Source organism: Puma concolor, chromosome D1, assembly GCF_028749965.1.
Source record: "Puma concolor isolate L17-30 chromosome D1, mPumCon1.1.hap2, whole genome shotgun sequence".
Taxonomy (NCBI): domain Eukaryota; kingdom Metazoa; phylum Chordata; class Mammalia; order Carnivora; family Felidae; genus Puma; species Puma concolor.
The window spans coordinates 45,313,957-45,332,999 of record NC_141676.1 but is presented as its reverse complement, the minus strand read 5'-3'; the positions used below and the strand labels follow the sequence as shown (position 1 = coordinate 45,332,999).

The window sequence follows — 19,043 nt, the reverse complement described above, 5'->3', positions numbered from 1 at the left end:
GTAAATATTAAAAGGGAAGAAATATGTATAGAGACAGATGTTATGAACTTCTGGTGATCATTTCCCAGTATATGTAAACATTGAATCGTTATGCTGTACATTTGAAACTAGTATATCTCCATTATATGTCAACAAATAACATTATGTAATAATAATATAGTATATAATATATATCACATTATATATAATAGAAACAAACAACAAGTCAAGGAGAAAATATTTACAATACATATAGCTGACAAAGGACTTGTATTTCAAATTTATTTTTTTTTAAACATTTATTCATCTTTGAGAGACAGAGAGAGACAGAGCATGAGCGGGGAAGGGGCAGAGAGAGGGAGACACAGAATCTGAAGCAGTCTCCAGGCTCTGAGCTGTCAGCACAGAGCCCGACACGGGGCTCAAACTCATGAACCGAGAGATCACGGCCTGAGCCGAAGTCGGCTGCTCAACCGACTTAGCCACCCAGGCGCCCCCCTGCCTTTTTCTTTTTAAGCGAAGGACTTAATTTCGAATGGTAGAAGCCTTGCAGCTCAGTTACACCAACAACCCAATTTTTTAAAAAGACAAAGGATTTTAAAAGACAAATGGGATGTACATAAAAAGATGTTCAGCGTCATCAGAGAAAAGCAAATTAACACCACAGTGAGATGCCACTACATATCCAGCAGACTGGCTAAAATATGCTGGTAAGAACCCAGAATGACTGGAATTTCCATACATCTTTGGTGGGAATAGAAACTGGTACAACCTTTTCACAAGAAACTGTGAAACGACATTCCAAAGTTAATGACTTTATGACCTTACCATATGACCTGATCATCTACAACTTGGGTTTTTTTTAAGTTTTATTTATATGAGGGGGTGGGGACAGCAAATGAAGGGCAGAGAGGGAGAGAGAATCCCAAGCAGGCTCCACACTGTCAGTGCAGAGCCCGATATGGGGCTCAAACTCATGAACCCATGAGATCATGACCTGAGCTGAAATCAAGAGTCAGAGGCTTAACTGACTGAGCCACCCAGGTACCCCTCCATAACTTGGTTTTAATCCAAGAGAAATAAAATATAAATCCATATAGTAACATATAGTATATGAATGTTCAGTGCAGCTTCATTCATAGTTCCTAAGAACTGGTAACAACCCAAATGTTCCATCAAAGAGTAAATAAATTATGGTATATCCATAGTATGGAACACTACCAAGCAACAAATAGGAACAAACTACCAAAATAAGCAAGATCATGCATGAATCCCAAAAATATGCAAAGCAAAAACATACCAGACAAAAAAAGAGTATGTTCTTTATAATTACAGGATATAAAGTCCAAATCAGGCAAAATTAAATTATACTAATTGAAGTCAATATAGTGGTTACCTTTGGAGGTTAGTAATTGGAAATAGACACAAGGGACTTTCTTGGGGTGATGGAGTATTCTTTATCTTGCTTGTGATCATGGCTACATAGTTTTGACACAAAAATTTGTCGAAACTCAACTAATACACTGAATATGGTTGCATTTTATCATGTGATTACGACTAGAGAATGAAAATGTGGGAAGTAATGGAGTGGATAAGCAGGCATAGCAGGGAACTTTTACTTTTTATTTTACATGCCGTTGTATTGCTTTCATCTTTGCATATGATATGGTAAAAAAAATCTTATTTTTAACGAAATCTTCACTAATGTTTCACTTAGGGTTTTTCTGTTTGTTCGTTCGTTTGTTTTGAGAGTAAATGAGCAGGGGAGGAGCAGAGGAAGAGGGGGAAGAGAGAGAATCACAAGCAGGCTCCAAGCCCAGCACAGAGCCCAACTGGGGGCTCGATCTCACAAACCGTGAGATCATGATCCGAGCTGAAATCAAGGGTTGGACACTTAACCGACTGAGCCACCCAGGTGCCCCTCACTTAGTTTTTCAGTTTTTAAAAAATCACACATACATTATTATTGGAGCAAAAGAGAAACCAAGACATAAATCTCTTCTAAAAGACAGAAGAAAATTTGGTCACAGAAAAATAAAGACATGCAAGTCAGATTTTAAGAAAGATGTTTTCCTAAGGTTTAAGTAATAAAATAAATCTTGAGTTTAATCTATTCTGTGTTTACCACATAATGGAGAAACTAACTGAAGTAAAAGATATACAGAGGCTTTTTCTATCAATTAGCAAATTTATTTACAACTTTATAATTATAAAATAATGACCACTGTAGAAAACGTCTAACAGTATAAAGAAAACAACTCCATATTTGGATCTCTTTCTTCCTGTTGTTTTTTCTTTTATTTTAAGGAGGAAAATCAGGATAAAACTTATACCATTTGATATTTTTTCTCTGTGTAAATGATAGCATGAAAACTTCCTGTTTCATCATATACACTCCCAAAACCATTTTTTCACAGACTGCATTGATCTGCCTTATGTCCACTGGAAGAATGAACTATATTTTAACCACTGGCCTATTTAGTACAATGAGAGCATGTCCATTATAAATCATATCACAATAAATCTTTGTAAAACAATCTTTATGGTTCTTATTCATTTCCTTAGTAAAAATCCCTGGAGGTATACTTCTCAAGTCAAAGGATAAGGCTAGACTATCGATAAAGTACAAGCTGTACTCTAGAAAGCTACTGGTCACCAACTGTATTCCCTTAAGAGTGCATTCAGCAGCACTGAAGTTTTTAAAATTCTTTTTCCCTATTATAGGATATATATTGTAAGTGCAGTGAAGAAAATCCAGACACAGAAAAAAAAGAAACCAAAAATAAAAATCATCCAGAAATGTTTACTCTTAAGTCCTTGTTTCCCTGTGCATATGTAATTAAACTTGTACTGTATATGGTTTTATAATCTACTTTCCTCCCCTACTTAATGAGCATCTCCTCCTTGCCAAGGTGTCTCAAAATTAATTTTAATAACACTAGCCATTACTCAATCCATCTTTATCACTGACCACATAAACCATTTCCAAAATGTTAAAAGTAACATTGTTACAAAATGTATCTAAATCTTCTACCATTCTACTAGTAAATTACTTCTACTAGTAAATTACTATATCGGGAAAAACTCCTTGAAATATAGCCACACTGGATCATAGTATATGAAATTTAAGGCTTAATTCAGCTTTTACTTTTAAGATTCCAGGAGCAGTGTAAGAGAGTATCCTTATCCCCATATCTTTACCTACAATAGGTAACCTTTCATTGATCTTTGTCAATGGGTAATTTAAAAATGGCTAATTGGGGCGCCTGGGTGGCACAGTCGGGTTAAGCGTCCGACTTCAGCCAGGTCACGATCTCGCGGTCCGTGGGTTCGAGCCCCGCATCAGGCTCTCGGCTGATGGCTCAGAGCCTGGAGCCTGTTTCCGATTCTGTGTCTCCCTCTCTCTCTGCCCCTCCCCTGTTCATGCTCTCTGTCCCAAAAATAAATAAACGTTGAAAAAAAAAATTAAAAAAAAAATAAATAAAAATAAAAAAAAATAAAAATGGCTTATTTAGCACCCCCCTTTTTTTGCTACTCAGAGATAATTTAAAACATTTACTATATTTTGGTTCTTAATTGCTCATCATATTGCCATTTTTTTCTTTTAGCATATAAGAACTGTTGGATCATCAGCATATTTTTTAAAAATATATTCAATTCTGACATGCCTCTAATGTAAACTATTAAATTACTAATTTGGGTAAAAATTTCTTGAAAAGCATTTATGTACATCTAGGTTATTTTCCCTACTTCTGAGACTCCCATCAAGCTTTGTCTTGTTTCTATCCTTTCCACCCTTTCAGGAGGAAAAAAAAATATGTATATCACTGTCCTCAACTTTTGATGCTTCGTTTGTGCTCTAGATTCAATCTTCCACTTTATCAAAGGTCCTTGCCATCAACAGTACCTTCCTTCTCTGGTGTATTTCCTATCATACTAGCTCTTCTTCAGCATATAAGTAAGAATTTTTAATTTTAAAACACTACCCCCGGGGCACCTGGGTGGCTCAGTCAGTCCATGATTTCACAGTTCAGTTCGTGAGTTCAAGCCCTGTATTGGGCTCACAGCTATCAGTGCAGAGATCCCTTGGATCCTCTGTTCCCCTCTCTCTCTGCCCCTCTCCAGCTCACACTCTCTCAAAAAGAAACATTTTTTTTTAATTTGTAATAAAATTAATAAAACACATGCACCTCAGTTTTTACCTTCCTTCTTTCTCCTCCATCGATATTTTTCTTAACCTCCCATTCAGTGTAATCTGACTTCTATTGCTATCATCCCACTAACACTGCCTTCTGTGACTTACTCATTGCCAATGAGTAAGTATTAGGATTTTCACCCTTGGATTACTTAACCAATCTAACATATGTGACTCTGCTCAATACTCAACATTTCCTGAAGTTCTCTTCTACTGGTTTCTGCAATACACGGTTTTTGTCTCTAGCTCTCCGGTGGGTTCTCTTGGGTCATTTTGTTCCTTTTCTTCTGCCTATCCTCTTTTAAACGGCAGCCTTCCAGAATTCCATCTTGAGCCATGTTGACCTCCTCCACATGGGTAAGCCTCATCTACACAAGCTACCCTCAACAATCACGTATTATTTTAAATTCCCCAATCTACCTCTTCTCCCAGATCACTTTCCTACGCTACTTTTCAAGTTATAAATAGGGATAACACAGAGCTGCCCCTGAAACACCTCAAACACAACAGGTACAGAGCTGAACTCCTTATAAAATCAAGTTGGCATAATTACTAGCAATGTGAATCAAGAGGCATAAAAATAGTAATCCATTTTTAAGCTAATAACCTAAAGTCACCCATCCCATTCACACCCCCACCAGCAAAGTCCCAGTAGGGAGCCTAGCATTCCACTCTCAAAGCTATAAAGGCCCCATTAGGATGATGTTAGAGTATGTCAAGCAGGGAGCCAGGGCTTTCGTCCCTGCCAGTCAGTAATGAACTTCTCTCCCTGAACAGTTCCAATGGAGATTATGTGGGGAAGCCTGGACTCTCACCTAGGAGTAATATGTAATGCCCCCCCCCCCAACCAAGGTTTCCATGGAGGCTCAATCTCTACCTGGCAGTAATGAGGCAGCACCTCCACCTTCCTTTTCCTGCCAGAGTAGTATAAAAAAAAAGTCAGCTAAAATAAATGGTTTGAGTAAGATCCAAAGACTCAGAACAAAGTATAAAAACGTATAAGATTTCAATTAGAAAATGCAAAAACTGTCATGATGAGCACTGAGTGTTGTACAGAAGTGATGAATCACTGAATTCTACTCCTGAAACCAATACTGCATTATGTACTAACTAACTAGAATTTAAATAAAAATTTGGGGGAAAAAATCAAAATCCAGGAAGATCTCAAACAGAATGACAAAAATAACCAAAAGAACCAACATCAAGATGACAGAGATGTTAGAATCATCTGATGAAGACATTAAGGCAGACGGTCTTGATAAAATATTCAAGAATGTTTGGAATAAATGGGGGAAAAGTCTCAGAAATCAAAGTCTCAACAAACAAATATGCTTTAAAGAACCAAATGAGAACTTAAACTGGAAAAAAAAACAATAACCAGAAAAAAAGTTCAGAGAAAGGTCTAAACAGCAGAATGGAAGAAGAAATATTCAATGGACTGAAAGATAGAAAAACAGAAACTACCCAATCTGAAAAACTGAGAGATTGGGGGGAAAAAAAGGGGGGGTTGAGCCTCACAGCCCCAAGGGACTATAACAAAAGATCTAATACTCACATTATCGGAATCCCGGAAAAGAGAGGACAGAGAGGGGCTGAGAAAATACTTGAAGAAATAATAGCTAAAAACTTCTCAATGTGGCAAGACAAAAACCTACAGTGAAGCAGCTGAGCAAACCCTATAAAGGAAAAAACACAAAGAAATCCATAACCAAGACACATAATAATTAAACCTCTAAAAACTAAAGAAAAAGTCTTAAAAAGGCAGAGAAAACACCTTACCTATAGGGAGAAAAACAATTAGAATGTCTACAGATGGCTCATCAGAAACTATGGAGACCAGAAGTGACACAATTTTTTAGATGCTAACCAAAAAGGACTATCAACCCAGAATCCCATATCCAGGAAAAAAAGTTGCCTCCAGGAATGAAAATAAAGCAAATAAAAGTGACTATATCACCAGCAGACTTAACTCTAAAAGAATGGCCAAAGAGGTTCTCTAAACAGGAGGGAAACAAAGAAGGAATCTCAGGAAGGAAGGAAGGATGGATGAATGGATGGATGGACGCAGCAAAAATATGGATAAGTAGGACAGACTTGCCTTCTCTTCAGTTTTCTATAATACACTTGTAAGTTGAAGAAAAATTATAATACTGTTTGATGTGTTTCAATATGTATGTAAAGGAAAGCCTGAAAATAATTATAAGCAGGAGAGAGGGAGTAAAGAGACATAAAGGGAAGTAGGTTTTTATACTTCACTCAAACTGGCAAAATGAAGGGGCGGACTGGGTGGCTTAGTCAGTTGAGCACCCAGGTCTTGGTTTTGCCTTGGGTCATGATCTCAGGGTTCTGGAGATCGAGCCCTGCGTCATCAGGCTCTGCATTGAGGGCGTCATCGGGCTCTGCATTGGGATTCTCTCTCTCTCACTCTGTCTTTACCTCTCCTCCCCCTCTCCCACTCACAATCTCTCTTTCTCTCAAAATAAATAAACATTAAAAAAAATAAAACTGGTAAAATGACAATACCAGTTGACTACAATAGTAGATGGAGATGGTAACAGCACTTGAGGGATTTTAGCTTTTTTGTGGGTGTTCTAGGTATAATAGGCTAAAATCCCACTGGTACTATTTTCCATCTCCATTATATTGATGAGGAAATTAAAGCTCCAAGTTGAGAAAATACACAGACAGTTGTTAAGTAGCAGATGAGACTCAATCCCATAGTTACCTGGCTCCAAATCCAGACTTCTTTTTCACTACATTAAAAAAGGGTTCTTCAAATTAAATCTTCATTTAAAAATGTGGCTGGTGGGGGCGGTAGAGGGGGTCCATTAACCTCTAACTGAAATTTAGCATTTAATTTCCTTCAATAAACCACTGTAGCAGTACCTGTGACGGTCACCAAAAAAAAATCACAGATATTTCATGTAACAGTTATTGCAGGCAAATCAGGTTAGCATTTATACTCAACACCAGTTAAAAAGGAAAACTTTTGTTTTTAATATTTCAATAACTAGACTTAAATGTAATTGGTTTCCTTTATAAACCTAGATACTTTATTTTATACATTCAAAAAACTGTATTCTGAGGAGTTCATACGTTTCACCAGACTGCCAAAAGAGTTCTTTGTACAAAAAAGGGTGAGGAACCCCTGCGTGTAGAACATTTCCCAAATTTTATTTCAAAAATCTTAATGGACCACAGCTTCCACCTGCCACTGGAATGGGTAGAACGGCTCTGTTTGAGGAGATGCCAAGGAAAGAAAACCTTTAAAGTCAAACTATGTCAAAAGCAAAACACTTTTTCAAGTTCTCAAAAATCAATACCGTAAAAGTCTAGTCCTTAGATGACATTCAGAATCTATCAAAAAAAATCACCAAGAAACCCCCAGCATACACCATGAATTCATATGTGGTAATCTTCAAAAAAAGGAGATAATTCAAACCTCTAAACTCAGGAACAAGGTCATTAATTCCACCTTCCCCAACCTTCCACCTTTTACCCACCCCAGCCCACCCACTTCCTCTTAAACTCACACTGTAATCTATATAAATCTAAAGGTGCCCTTAAATCACGTTTTCAATCAATCTCTTTGTTGAGAATTAGCAACATTCCAGTATACATACTTTCACGAAGAACACAGAGTTCCTCTTCTCTCTCCCACCTTACCTCTCCAAAAAGCAAAAGTATCCAAATAAAGGCAAAACTTTTTAGATGAATAACCACCAAGTGCATTTTTTCTAATCCCATGATCATCCAAACTTGGAAATAAGATTCCTTTCATTCACAAAGCCACCAAAAGGGTAACACATTTTAAAATAAATAAATAATCCTACCCGTCCCCTTAAAAAAATTATCAACTCTTGATGAAACATGCCCTCAGCCCAAAAGTTATCCACTTTAGAAATGAGCAAAAATGTCGAGAGTATAGTGCAAAGCACTGGCCTAGTATATGGTACTCTAGATTTTCTTTTAATCCTTGGTCACACCTACCTAAAACCACATTATGTGAGCATTCATTTTGTGCATCTACAAATAGTATTAAGAAATTTGTGATGGGAAAAGTTAAAGGTATCACTTCTTCATACAGGAAATTTACGGCAAAATTAATCATCAGTTCCTGTAACCAAGATGAAATCAGAGGCAGTGCTTTGGAGAAAGCTACAATAACAGTATATAGTAATTTTAGAAGCAAATCAAAACACACGTATACACACACATCCACACAAAACAACTTTGTTCACAAGTTCAAATATGAACTTTTTGCTGTAATAAAAATTGTACTCAATTTTTATTTGCTGTTTGAACAGTCAGGGAAAAAAAATAAAAAGTTTCCCACCCTGAAGGAAAACCCCTAAAGAACACACTTGTGTCTTGTCAACCAAGTCGTGATACCTTGAACATCATATGAAAAGCTAAGAGTTTCCATTTGACTACATTGTTGTTCTTCATTAACCATAAAATAACTCGGAAAATGTTTTATGAAGAAAAAAATATTAAAAATATGTATGCATACCTACCTCCCAACTTAGGAAATAAAAAAATTAGCAACAATTCTCGACCCTTATATGTCTCTCGAAAGTCATATTCTCCCATCTTCCTCATCCCCACCCCAAGAGGTGATCGATCCGTACTTAAATCTGTTGTTTGTCATTCTCGTGCGTGATCTATCCATACAGTGAATACCTCAGCTTTCTTATGCTGCATTTTAGAGAGGATGCCATTACAAACCTTAGTCCCTCCACTAGCTTCCAACAGTGCCCTCTTCATCAACAGCTCTAGTAGAAACCCATCAAGTCATCAAGTGTGCTTCTGAGGAAATCTCATTCACTGATCCCACCCCTATTCAGTGCTCCCTCCAGATCCATACTGGTAACAGGTAGCAGAATTCCATCCATTAAATGAGATTATATCACTCCTTTCAGTTCCCCTCTAGTAAGTGTTGGCATTTTTTTTAAATGTTTATTTATTTTTGAGAAAGAAAGCGACAGAGAGAGAGAGAGAGAGAGAGCGCGCACAAGTGGGGAAGGGAGGGAGAAAGGGGGACAGAGGATCCAAAGTGGGCTCTGTACCAACAGCAGCAAGCCCTATGCAGGGCTCCAACTCACGAACTGTGAGATCATGACCCAAGCTGAAGTCAGATGCTCAACCAACTTAGCCACCCAGGTGCCCCAGTGTTGGGGGTTTTATTCCAATATAACATTCATAGGCTGTAGTAAGACGATTATTGTATTTTAGGAGTTGGGAAACCCAATCTCAGCTTCCCTGCTTACTTGGTATAGGACCGTGGGCAAATAGCTGCTTCCCAAGCCCCCATCTCCTCTTCTACAAGATGGAAATAACAATGACCATGATCACCACCTTGCAATCATAAAGGGTTATTGCCGGTATTAAAAGGAAACCATATACACAAAAGTTCCCTGAATGCTCAAGTGCAAAACATCATAAAAGGTAAGTTCTAGTTAGTATAAAAATTCTTTTTTTTTAATTTTTTTAATGTTTTTTATTTATTTTTGAGACAGAGAGAAAGACAGACCATGAGCAGGGGAGGGGCAGAGAGAGAGGGAGACACAGAATCGGAAGCAGGCTCCAGGCTCTGAGCTGTCAGTACAGAGCCGGATGTGGGGCTCCAACTCACGAACTTTGAGATCATGACCTGAGCCAAAGTCGGATGCTCAACCGACTGAGCCATCCAGGCGCCCCAGTATAAAAATTCTTAAGAATTATTTTTAAAAAGTTAAGATGTGGCCAAGCAGTTTTTGTAATTCATTAAATAACCTAATGCTTTTACTGCAGAATTTTAAAGTATTAACAACGCTAAAATAACAGGACTCTTCCAGTCTGTTTAAAATGAAATTGACTTCTACAACTAAATAATTTGTTCTAAACTCTACAATGAATCAAGATTCTTTTTATTTTTTTTTTTTGAGAGGACGAGAGAGCACGAGCTGGGGAGGGACAGAGAGAGAGAAAGAGAGAGAATCCCAAGCCAACTCCGACATGGGGCTTGAACTCACGAATCATGAGATCATAACCTAAGCCACAATCAAGAGTGGCTGCTTAACCGACTGAGACACCCAAGTGCCCCAAGATTCTCACTTCTTTAAAAACTATGATATAATGATTAGAAATTCTATGAAACCCTGCAAAAAAGTTACATATAAACCATGTTTTTAAAGGTAATAAACACAACTAGACTGAATAGGGTTTTTTTCTTCTCTTCCTTTTTAAGCAATTTAGAAAACTCCATGGGATGACAGGATTTATTGATTGTGCAGGAATGAGTTCTCCACTCCATGAAAAAAGAAAGGCACACTTTGTCTTCCAGGTTGGAAAGAGGAATTACCAATCCAAGTGTGAAGAATATCATGGCCCCAGTCAAAGATCAGTTCTATTATAAGCCAAAGCAGTGAGACATCTATATACTGTACAGGAAGTATGAAGACAACTTTTTAAAAATCTTAGGGAAAAAATGCCAAACAAGATAAAACCACCTAACTGGAAAGAAAACACACACACACACACACACACACACACACACACACACACACACACAAACTCCTAAACTTATGTGCCATAGGACTGTAGAATCTAAAAGGACCTTAGAATATGATCTATTTCAGAACCTTCATTTTACAGATGAAGAAACCAAGGACAACAAAATATAGATCCTTTCACCAAATAAAATGTGGTATAACTGGGGCTCTGCCCTTAAAAACCTGTGAGTACAATTCAAGCATTCTTTGAGGATAAAAAAAACAAACAAACAAACAAACAAACTTGTCACAAAATGCAAATTAGAGACAGCGAGTATAAGAAAGAAAGAAGGAAACTAGGAAAGGAGGGAAAGAAGAAAGGACAAGAGGTTGAGCAATGAGAAAGAAGACACAACCCTAAAAGCTCAAAAGTAGTTATTAACCTGGCCTCAGTATCTCTACCCACAAGATACTTATTACAAAGGGAACAGTCATCACTTCTCAGTGGTTAACAGAGTGGTCCAATTCTACACCAGTATTGGGAAAAACAGACATGTGCCTCCCTAATATAAGGTCTGTACTGGAGGAAGACTCTTCTTTTGTGATAGTTCTGCCGAAACTACCTAATTTGCTTCTAATGATAAGAAAACATCAGACAACCCAAATTGTGGAATGTTTTACAAATAACTTTAAGACTAAAAAGACATTAAAAATAAGTACAATGTTCAATCCTGGATTGGATCCTAGACCAAAAAGATTTTCTTTTGCTACGCTATAGAAGACATTATTGGAACAACTAAGTTTCAATAATCTAGGTTAAAAGTATTACAACTTCCTGGGGCGCCTGGGTGGCGCAGTCGGTTAAGCGTCCGACTTCAGCCAGGTCACGATCTCGCGGTCCGGGAGTTCGAGCCCCGCGTCGGGCTCTGGGCGGATGGCTCAGAGCCTGGAGCCTGTTTCCGATTCTGTGTCTCCCTCTCTCTCTGCCCCTCCCCCGTTCATGCTCTGCCTCTCTCTGTCCCAAAAATAAAATAAATAAACGTTGGAAAAAAAAAAAAAAGTATTACAACTTCCTGACTTTGGTAACTGTACTAAGGTCATATTAAAGACTCTCTTTTTTGTTCTTCAGAACAGTAAAGGGACATTACTTCCACAACTTACTCTCAGAAAGTTCATCAAAAATATGTACAGGATTCAATGGAGGCACATGGGAGGGGCACCTACTCCAATCTGGATATTCCCTGGGGAAAGGCTTGCTGGAGATGAACCCTGAGTCACATCTAGAAAGATGACTAAGAATTAGTCAGATAAAACGGCATACTTGGTAAAGGACAGAGCTTCAAAAGAGTCATGGATGTGCATTTCACACAGATTGTGACTAAGCATGATCAGACTGTGCTTCTCCAGGAGCAATGGGCTGTGTGAGAGCAGGAATTTCAAACAGGATGGGCAGGCGTCTGGAGGTTGCCAGGTCTGGGGAGAGCAGAAGCTAGGGCAGCGTGTGCAGGAGTAATGGGACATGGATCACAAGGAAGCAGGGGAACAGAGAGGGAAGCAAGGCAATACTTTAAACAAAACCTCACTCACTATGCAATCTCAGCTCTCCTAATTTCAACTAAACGGAAAATGTTTCATGCTTAACTTTAAAAGAAGAAAAAAAGAAGAAAAGAAACACAACTGAGACAAAAACGTCATTATTAAGGTAACTCATTAAATAAAAAGTGGTTTTTGGGGGCAAGGTAGTATAGTGTAGCCCTTAGCACCTGTAAGGTGCTTTGTAATCAGAAAATAAAGGTTCAAGTCCCATCTGAGCCATTATTGTGGGATCCTGAGCAACATATTTAACCACTGAGCCTCAGTCTCTATAGCTGTAAAAAAAGACATAATAAATCATAAAGATTAAATGAGGCAATATTGATAAAGTTTTTAGCATGACGTCTAATACACAGAATACGTTCAATATATATTAATCATCATTGATTCAAAATATTCTTCACAGGTCCTTGTTCCTTATTAAATAGCAAAACAAACAGGTGCCTGGTTGGCTCAGTCAGTGGAGCATACAACTCTTGATCTTACGATTGTGAGTTCAAGCCCCACTATGGGTGTAGAGATTACTTAAAAAATATGATCTTTGGGGTGCTTGGGTGGCTCAATTGGTTAAGCGTCCGACTTCTGCACAGGTTATGATCTCACAGTCCGCGAGTTTGAGCCCCACATCGGGTTCTGTGCTGACAGCTCAGAGCCTGGAGCCTGCTTCTGATTCTGTCTCTCTCTCTCTCTGCCCCTCCCCCACTCATGCTGTCTCTGTGTCAAAAATAAATAAACATTAAAAAAAATAGGATCTTTAAGAAAAAAAACTTGAAATCATTAGTATTGTAATTCAGTTACAACATAAGATAGTAAAATGAAGTCCAACCACTGTATCAAAAACACAAAGTAAAGTCTACCTATAAAAGTACTACACAAGCTTTATAAACCATATTATGGCTTTCCATCTTATAATTCTGTTGAAACTTATTAATACAAACTCAAGGTTAAAATAGGAAATTAGAAGATGCCAGTTTCATATCCAAATACCAACTATTTATTTGGGGACGTTACATTGGGTGCCCTTTTCAATGTTAACTACTTAACCTGTACAAACATTTCACAACTGCAACTTTAATTAACAACAAAAAATTATAAATATGACAAGGCTTATAAATCACTCATAATCCATTTTAGCGCCATTCTAACTAATTAGCTATGGATAGGAATAAAAGTGAAGAAAAGTCATTAAAGTAATTAGTAGGACCCATTTTAAGCAATAGAGTATAGAATATTACACGGGGTTCCACTTAAAAAAAAAATAAAAGGAATGTGGGGTATTTTGTGACAGGCCAGTAAGACAGCTGGAACAAAGCTGTTGGAGCAACAGCTGTGCACCATGTACTGTTCATCTAAAACCACAAACTAAAGTAACCCATGTCAGACAACTTCATTTGACTAATCAGCTCTGCCAATGGCTACTTCCTGAAACTGTCTGCTACAAAGAAATCTAAGTAAATACGTAATTTGCAATTAAGAAAGGAGAAACAATAAGCAAAATCAGTCTGTGTCTTTAAACATAAAATTAAAACCCAAGAATCACAATCTAACATTATAACAAAACTTTCCACACTATTTTAACACCTGCTAAAATTATGATCACCTATCAGATTTTCTAATGGTAAGAAAATAATCCCAAAACCCAACATTTGATGAAGTCTGAATTGCTGATACATAATCTCACCAATTTCTACTCCATTCTTAACGCTCAGCTAAATGTAAAGTGTTTGACCATATAACACTGCAGTGATACGAAGCTGTTAACATTAAGTAACTTGATAATTGAGAAGTAGCTAATTCAAACCAAGGATTGGCATGGAAATTCCATGCCAATATGTGAAAATAATTCGGGTAGTACTCAAGCTATTGTAACCATTCATTTAAACATCTGCAAGTTAAATTATCACAGACCAAGTCCACTGTTTTATACTTTATCTGCATTTTTTTATTCCCAAAACCCATGAACCCTTCTCTAAACTTAAATTCACTCTCAGTTCGAACAAGATCCACATTTGTGTATGCTTGCACACATGCATACACACGCTTAAGGCAAATTTCCCCACCTTACTGACACACCTTAATTTCAGAGACAAAAGGGACAAAAATTACAAATTTCATAGTCACGCAACTTTTCCACAAGATTTCTAAAACTTAAATGTTATACCTATCACAAAACTTCCTTTGCAGTTTGACTCAACTATGTGCTTACTATTCTTTTCCTCTCAGCTAACAAATTGCTGACTGTTGTAATCTCAACCACATGTCATCATTTAACCAAAAGCAAGGCATTAAAAGAAAACCCACCAGGAAACAAGACAAAAGTAATAAATCTTTTAAGACCTTACTCTCAGGCTGTTATACATTTCCTGAGTCAGAATTTCCAGAAAGAAATTACAATAGGACTATCTTCTCTAAAGACTATTTTCAAAAAAAACTGAATGCTATGGATCAACTACTAAAACTTCTAACACAAGATTCATTCAAATGTACACGTTACTACGTTACTACGTATAGGTTATCTTTTAATTACAAAGAAACTCTGAAATCCAAAGTGAAGAACAGTTCGGTTCTTTGTCTTCTTTAGTAACCAGCAGCTATGGAACCAGAATGGACACAACTCATCTTTCTTAAGACCACTTTCTTTTCCCAACCATTTACTATTTCCTGTTCAAGACCTAATACTAACAATTAATAAATATTAACATATTTTGCTACATGATTACTTCTATGTAACAGAAGTATCCTTGGTCTATGACTCTCAAAATCTAAAGTATAAAATGTACAAACAAATACAACTAAGGGGCAGACATTCGGGCAAAATATTCCAAATCTATAAAATCCTTTACTGAAATACTTGTTCTACTTGTAAACATTGTAGTGTTTACAGGGCTTAAAATAACAGTGCCAAAGTGAATCAAACACAGAATGGTTATCTTGTCCAAAGCCACAGTCATATATAGGCTAAACCAAGATCCACATAAATGTCTTGACTCACAAAAAGGATTCTTTGCACTACCTCAAACTGTCTTTTCTCAGATAAGCAGCATGAATTTTTTCAGGTCTAGGAAATCTTTTTAAAAAAACAAAAACATGGCAGCTGTTGTGGTTAATGTCACAGACTACATATGACTATGACAAAAGCAACCACAAGGAATAAGTTTCAAAGAAACAAACTCTACTTTTAAAATAATTTCTACATTTATACCCTCAATGCATGGTAAATAAAGCAATAAAAATAAACTCAATTAAGCCTGCATAAATAAAAATTAAAAACAAAGAAAATATAAAAATAAAAAGGATAAAAATGTATTTATCTAGATTACTTCACAAATACATAATCAAATTACACAATAAATGTGAATGGGCTGAATTCCCTACCAAAAGACAAAGACCCTCAGATTTGACTTTTAAAGATCACATTAAATACTGTTCACAAAAGCTTACTACAAAATAACCAAAAAAGAAATGTAAAATATCAATGAAGTAAATGCATACAAACAGAAAGCAGAACGGCAATGTAGTATCACAGGATCAAAATCAAGGTTAAACTCCACACAAGACTAATACTACTGAATTTTAATACAAAGATTCAAGCATAACATTTTATATATAAAATTATAACATCAAAATAAAGCAAAATAAGACACTCAAGGAAACTTAAAACACAGTCTTCATGGGATATTTAATGAATGTATTTCAGAGTTTCACAGATTAAATAGGTAACAAAAAAAACAGAAGCTATAAAAGATCTAAATATAATCAACAAATTCCATTATAATAGATTTGAACAAAACTTTGCACTTTAGAAGCTACAAATGAATACTCATTCTTCTCTTGTGTTCTTAAAATATTTACAAATATAAATAGTATTTGGCCACTAAAAATTCTTAATGTTCCAAAACACAGAGAATTTATAGGTCACATTCTTTGACCACAGCCTAACAAAGCTAGAAATCCACAGAAGGATCCACTCAACCCTTCCCCAAATGTGTATCTTAAAAATTAAGGAGACATCCAAACAAATGAAATTTATCTAAGAATACAAAGTACAAGATTTCATATCAAAGGAAGCAATGCAAAATCAGTCTTACAGTGCCTTTCCACAAGTCATTAAGGGCACTACAAACATCCTAGAAAACCTCTCATTACAATTTCTTTAAAATGCCATGTACTACTGTAAAAAGTAGATGGCAATCTCATTTAAAAAAAAAAAAAAACAAGGAAAAAGAACAAAAAAGTTTATGAAATCATGAAAAGACATCTATACAATATCAAATAAGCACACTTCAGATCACAAACATACACACACATGCTAAAGAAAGGACTTCTTTTGCTTCTAAGCCATTCCAATTTCTATACCTACAGCAAGAAAAACCTTTGCCTTGATCTTCATCTTACAGCATCTCACACTCACTGTCTCCCCAGCTTCTTCCATGTGCCTCAGTGCAGAAAGCTTAATCTTGAAGGGTAAATAAACCTGAAAACTATCCCTTTTAACCACCTCTAACTCTCCAAAATGACACCTCTCAGCCAAAACCCCAAATATGACTGAATTAACAGAATTTCACATTTGTTGAAATCCTGCTGATACTCCAAAAATTAAAGCCCCCTGGAATCAACCTGCCCTTCAGCATCAAAAAGATTGAGAATCCAAATGCCCCACAGTAATTCTGAAGGATGGCCAGTTCTTTACCTCCAACACCAGGAATGGCTAAAAGCAACTCTTCATGGGACGATACATTTTTAAAAACATACTCTACTACACAGGGAAAAACGTCTCCCCCTGGAAGGAGTTATTTCCTTAAATAGCACCAAACTTTAGAAAATAGTAGTTTTGTGGCCTTAAGAAAAAAAAAAAAAAGAACATTACCACTGGTTAATATCAGACTGAGATATCAAGGGCATTAAATCAGTTTGAGACAGTAATTAGATTTCACATCCAGAAAACTACATCAATGATACAGAAGGCAATTTGGCAAATTTTCCTAGAATAAAGACTATCTTCTTTTTTGCTGATTAACTTAACACAGTATGGTATAATGATTGCAGAGAATCGATGCATAAATAATAAGTATTTCATGAGATGATTGAGAAAATGAATTCAAAAATGAAGAAAACCTTCCCAGACCTGAGATGAGAGGGTTTCATCATTTCCCAGGGAAACCTAGTGAACAGAGAAAAAGTTCTACCCATATCCTGATAAATGTTTCCATTTCCAGTGATAAGCAAAGGCTACAAGCATGCAAGCAGAAAATAATTATTCCTGCAGGACAGAAATGGGAGGCCCACCAGCCAAATAAAGGTCAAGAATCAGAAAACAAAGATACACCCCCACTGTTGTAGTACAAAAACGCTGGGGGGCCCAACAATTTTATGTCCAGCCAAATCATCACTTACCATGCAAAAGTAAATATAACCTTGGCTATCTTTACAGTAAAAAGTAATACTTGAAAGTATTCTCCAAATCACATTTCAAAATAAAGACTAGCTGTTGATAAAGACTACCTGTAAGCACTGACACCAGTGAAAATGACACAAGTGGCAAATAAAAGCAATGACCCTTCATAGGAAAAAGATTAATACCATTACTATTTACTATTATAGTAGCAAAACAGAATGTAAAAGACAAAAAACGATCTTTTAAAAACACTGCAACACACACTTGGTTGCTTTAAATAAGGACACTAAATTTATGAAAGATACGGGTGGAAACAGCAAACAAAACTTCTAACTTCCTCACTTCCCATAACTGGGAATAAAACAGTATTATTCTAATTTTCTAATTAAAAATGTTTATGAATAATTTTAAGGTAAATCTGAGTAAAAAAAGATAGAAGATATATAGCAAAATACAAGATTAGTACAAAGGGAGGTCATTATGCTAAAGATCATGACCAAAATCTGTACTGACCTAACAGAAATTTTTCAACCTTTCCCTCAAGATACCTGCCTACAAACTTAGACAGAAATTTTCTCCTTAAACAGAACAAGTCAATCCCCTTTTGCCTCAACTTGGTTTCTTTAGGCTTAATTTCACTCCATGCCGAGCTAGACTGATTATGAAGACCAGATTTTGTTAACATAACTGAATAGAACAAACTCTGCTTATTATCATTATCTAAATAAAGCAACATCAGAGGTCTTAATTTTGATCACTTGGCCAAGGTGACGTCAGCCAGGTTTCCTCACTGTGGTTATTTTCCCTCGATAATTAATACCTTACGGGCAGATACTTTGAGACTATGTTAATATCCAGCTACTCTCAAACCCACCAGTTTTAACATCTATTTATGATTCTGACTTGAATCAACTGTTATACTGCCAAATAGTGATTTTCTAATTCCACCACCTCCTCTAAGCTTATTAGAATTCTACCATAAGAACTTTCCTTCCTCCTTCATTTATTTATCCCTATGGATTCACAGATTCTTACTTTATGGACGATAATCAATTAGTATCATTATTCGATGGCCTATATTGTCCCAGAGTTAGCCAATGGGAGTTCTTTGGGTTGGCTGTGTCTCTGACATGTCACCATTGTTTTGTCTTCTGAGCACTATCTTACTTTCTGGCACTACAAGATGTTCCTAGCTCATCTTCTATTCTCTGCTCTAGGCCTGGGATTAGTCACTTCTCCAAGTTTCCTTCTAGTAAAGAAGGGTATTTAGAAACCAAGATCTGGCTCTAGGTATTCTCACTGCTAATAAGAAGTCACGATTTCTATATACTCTCAGCATACAGAGCTGGAAAAAAAAAAAGTGCAGATATGTGCATGTGTATCCACACACATCTTTTTCTGCATCTAT

The 19,043-nt window shown here is 36.5% G+C and overlaps 1 protein-coding gene across 4 annotated transcripts in view; it reads right to left on the bottom strand.

Moving 5' to 3' along the window:
• RRAS2 (RAS related 2) overlaps window positions 1-19,043 on the bottom strand; it is an 84,265-nt gene that overhangs the window by 57,072 nt on the left and 8,150 nt on the right. The window contains exon 1 of one of the 4 annotated variants that reach the window (XM_086677918.1): window positions 6,900-6,924. The exons of the other annotated variants lie outside the window; for them this stretch is intronic. The gene's annotated coding sequence lies outside the window, so the exon portion shown is untranslated. Of the gene's footprint in view, window positions 1-6,899; window positions 6,925-19,043 lie in introns of those variants that run through there. 4 annotated transcript variants of the gene reach the window in all.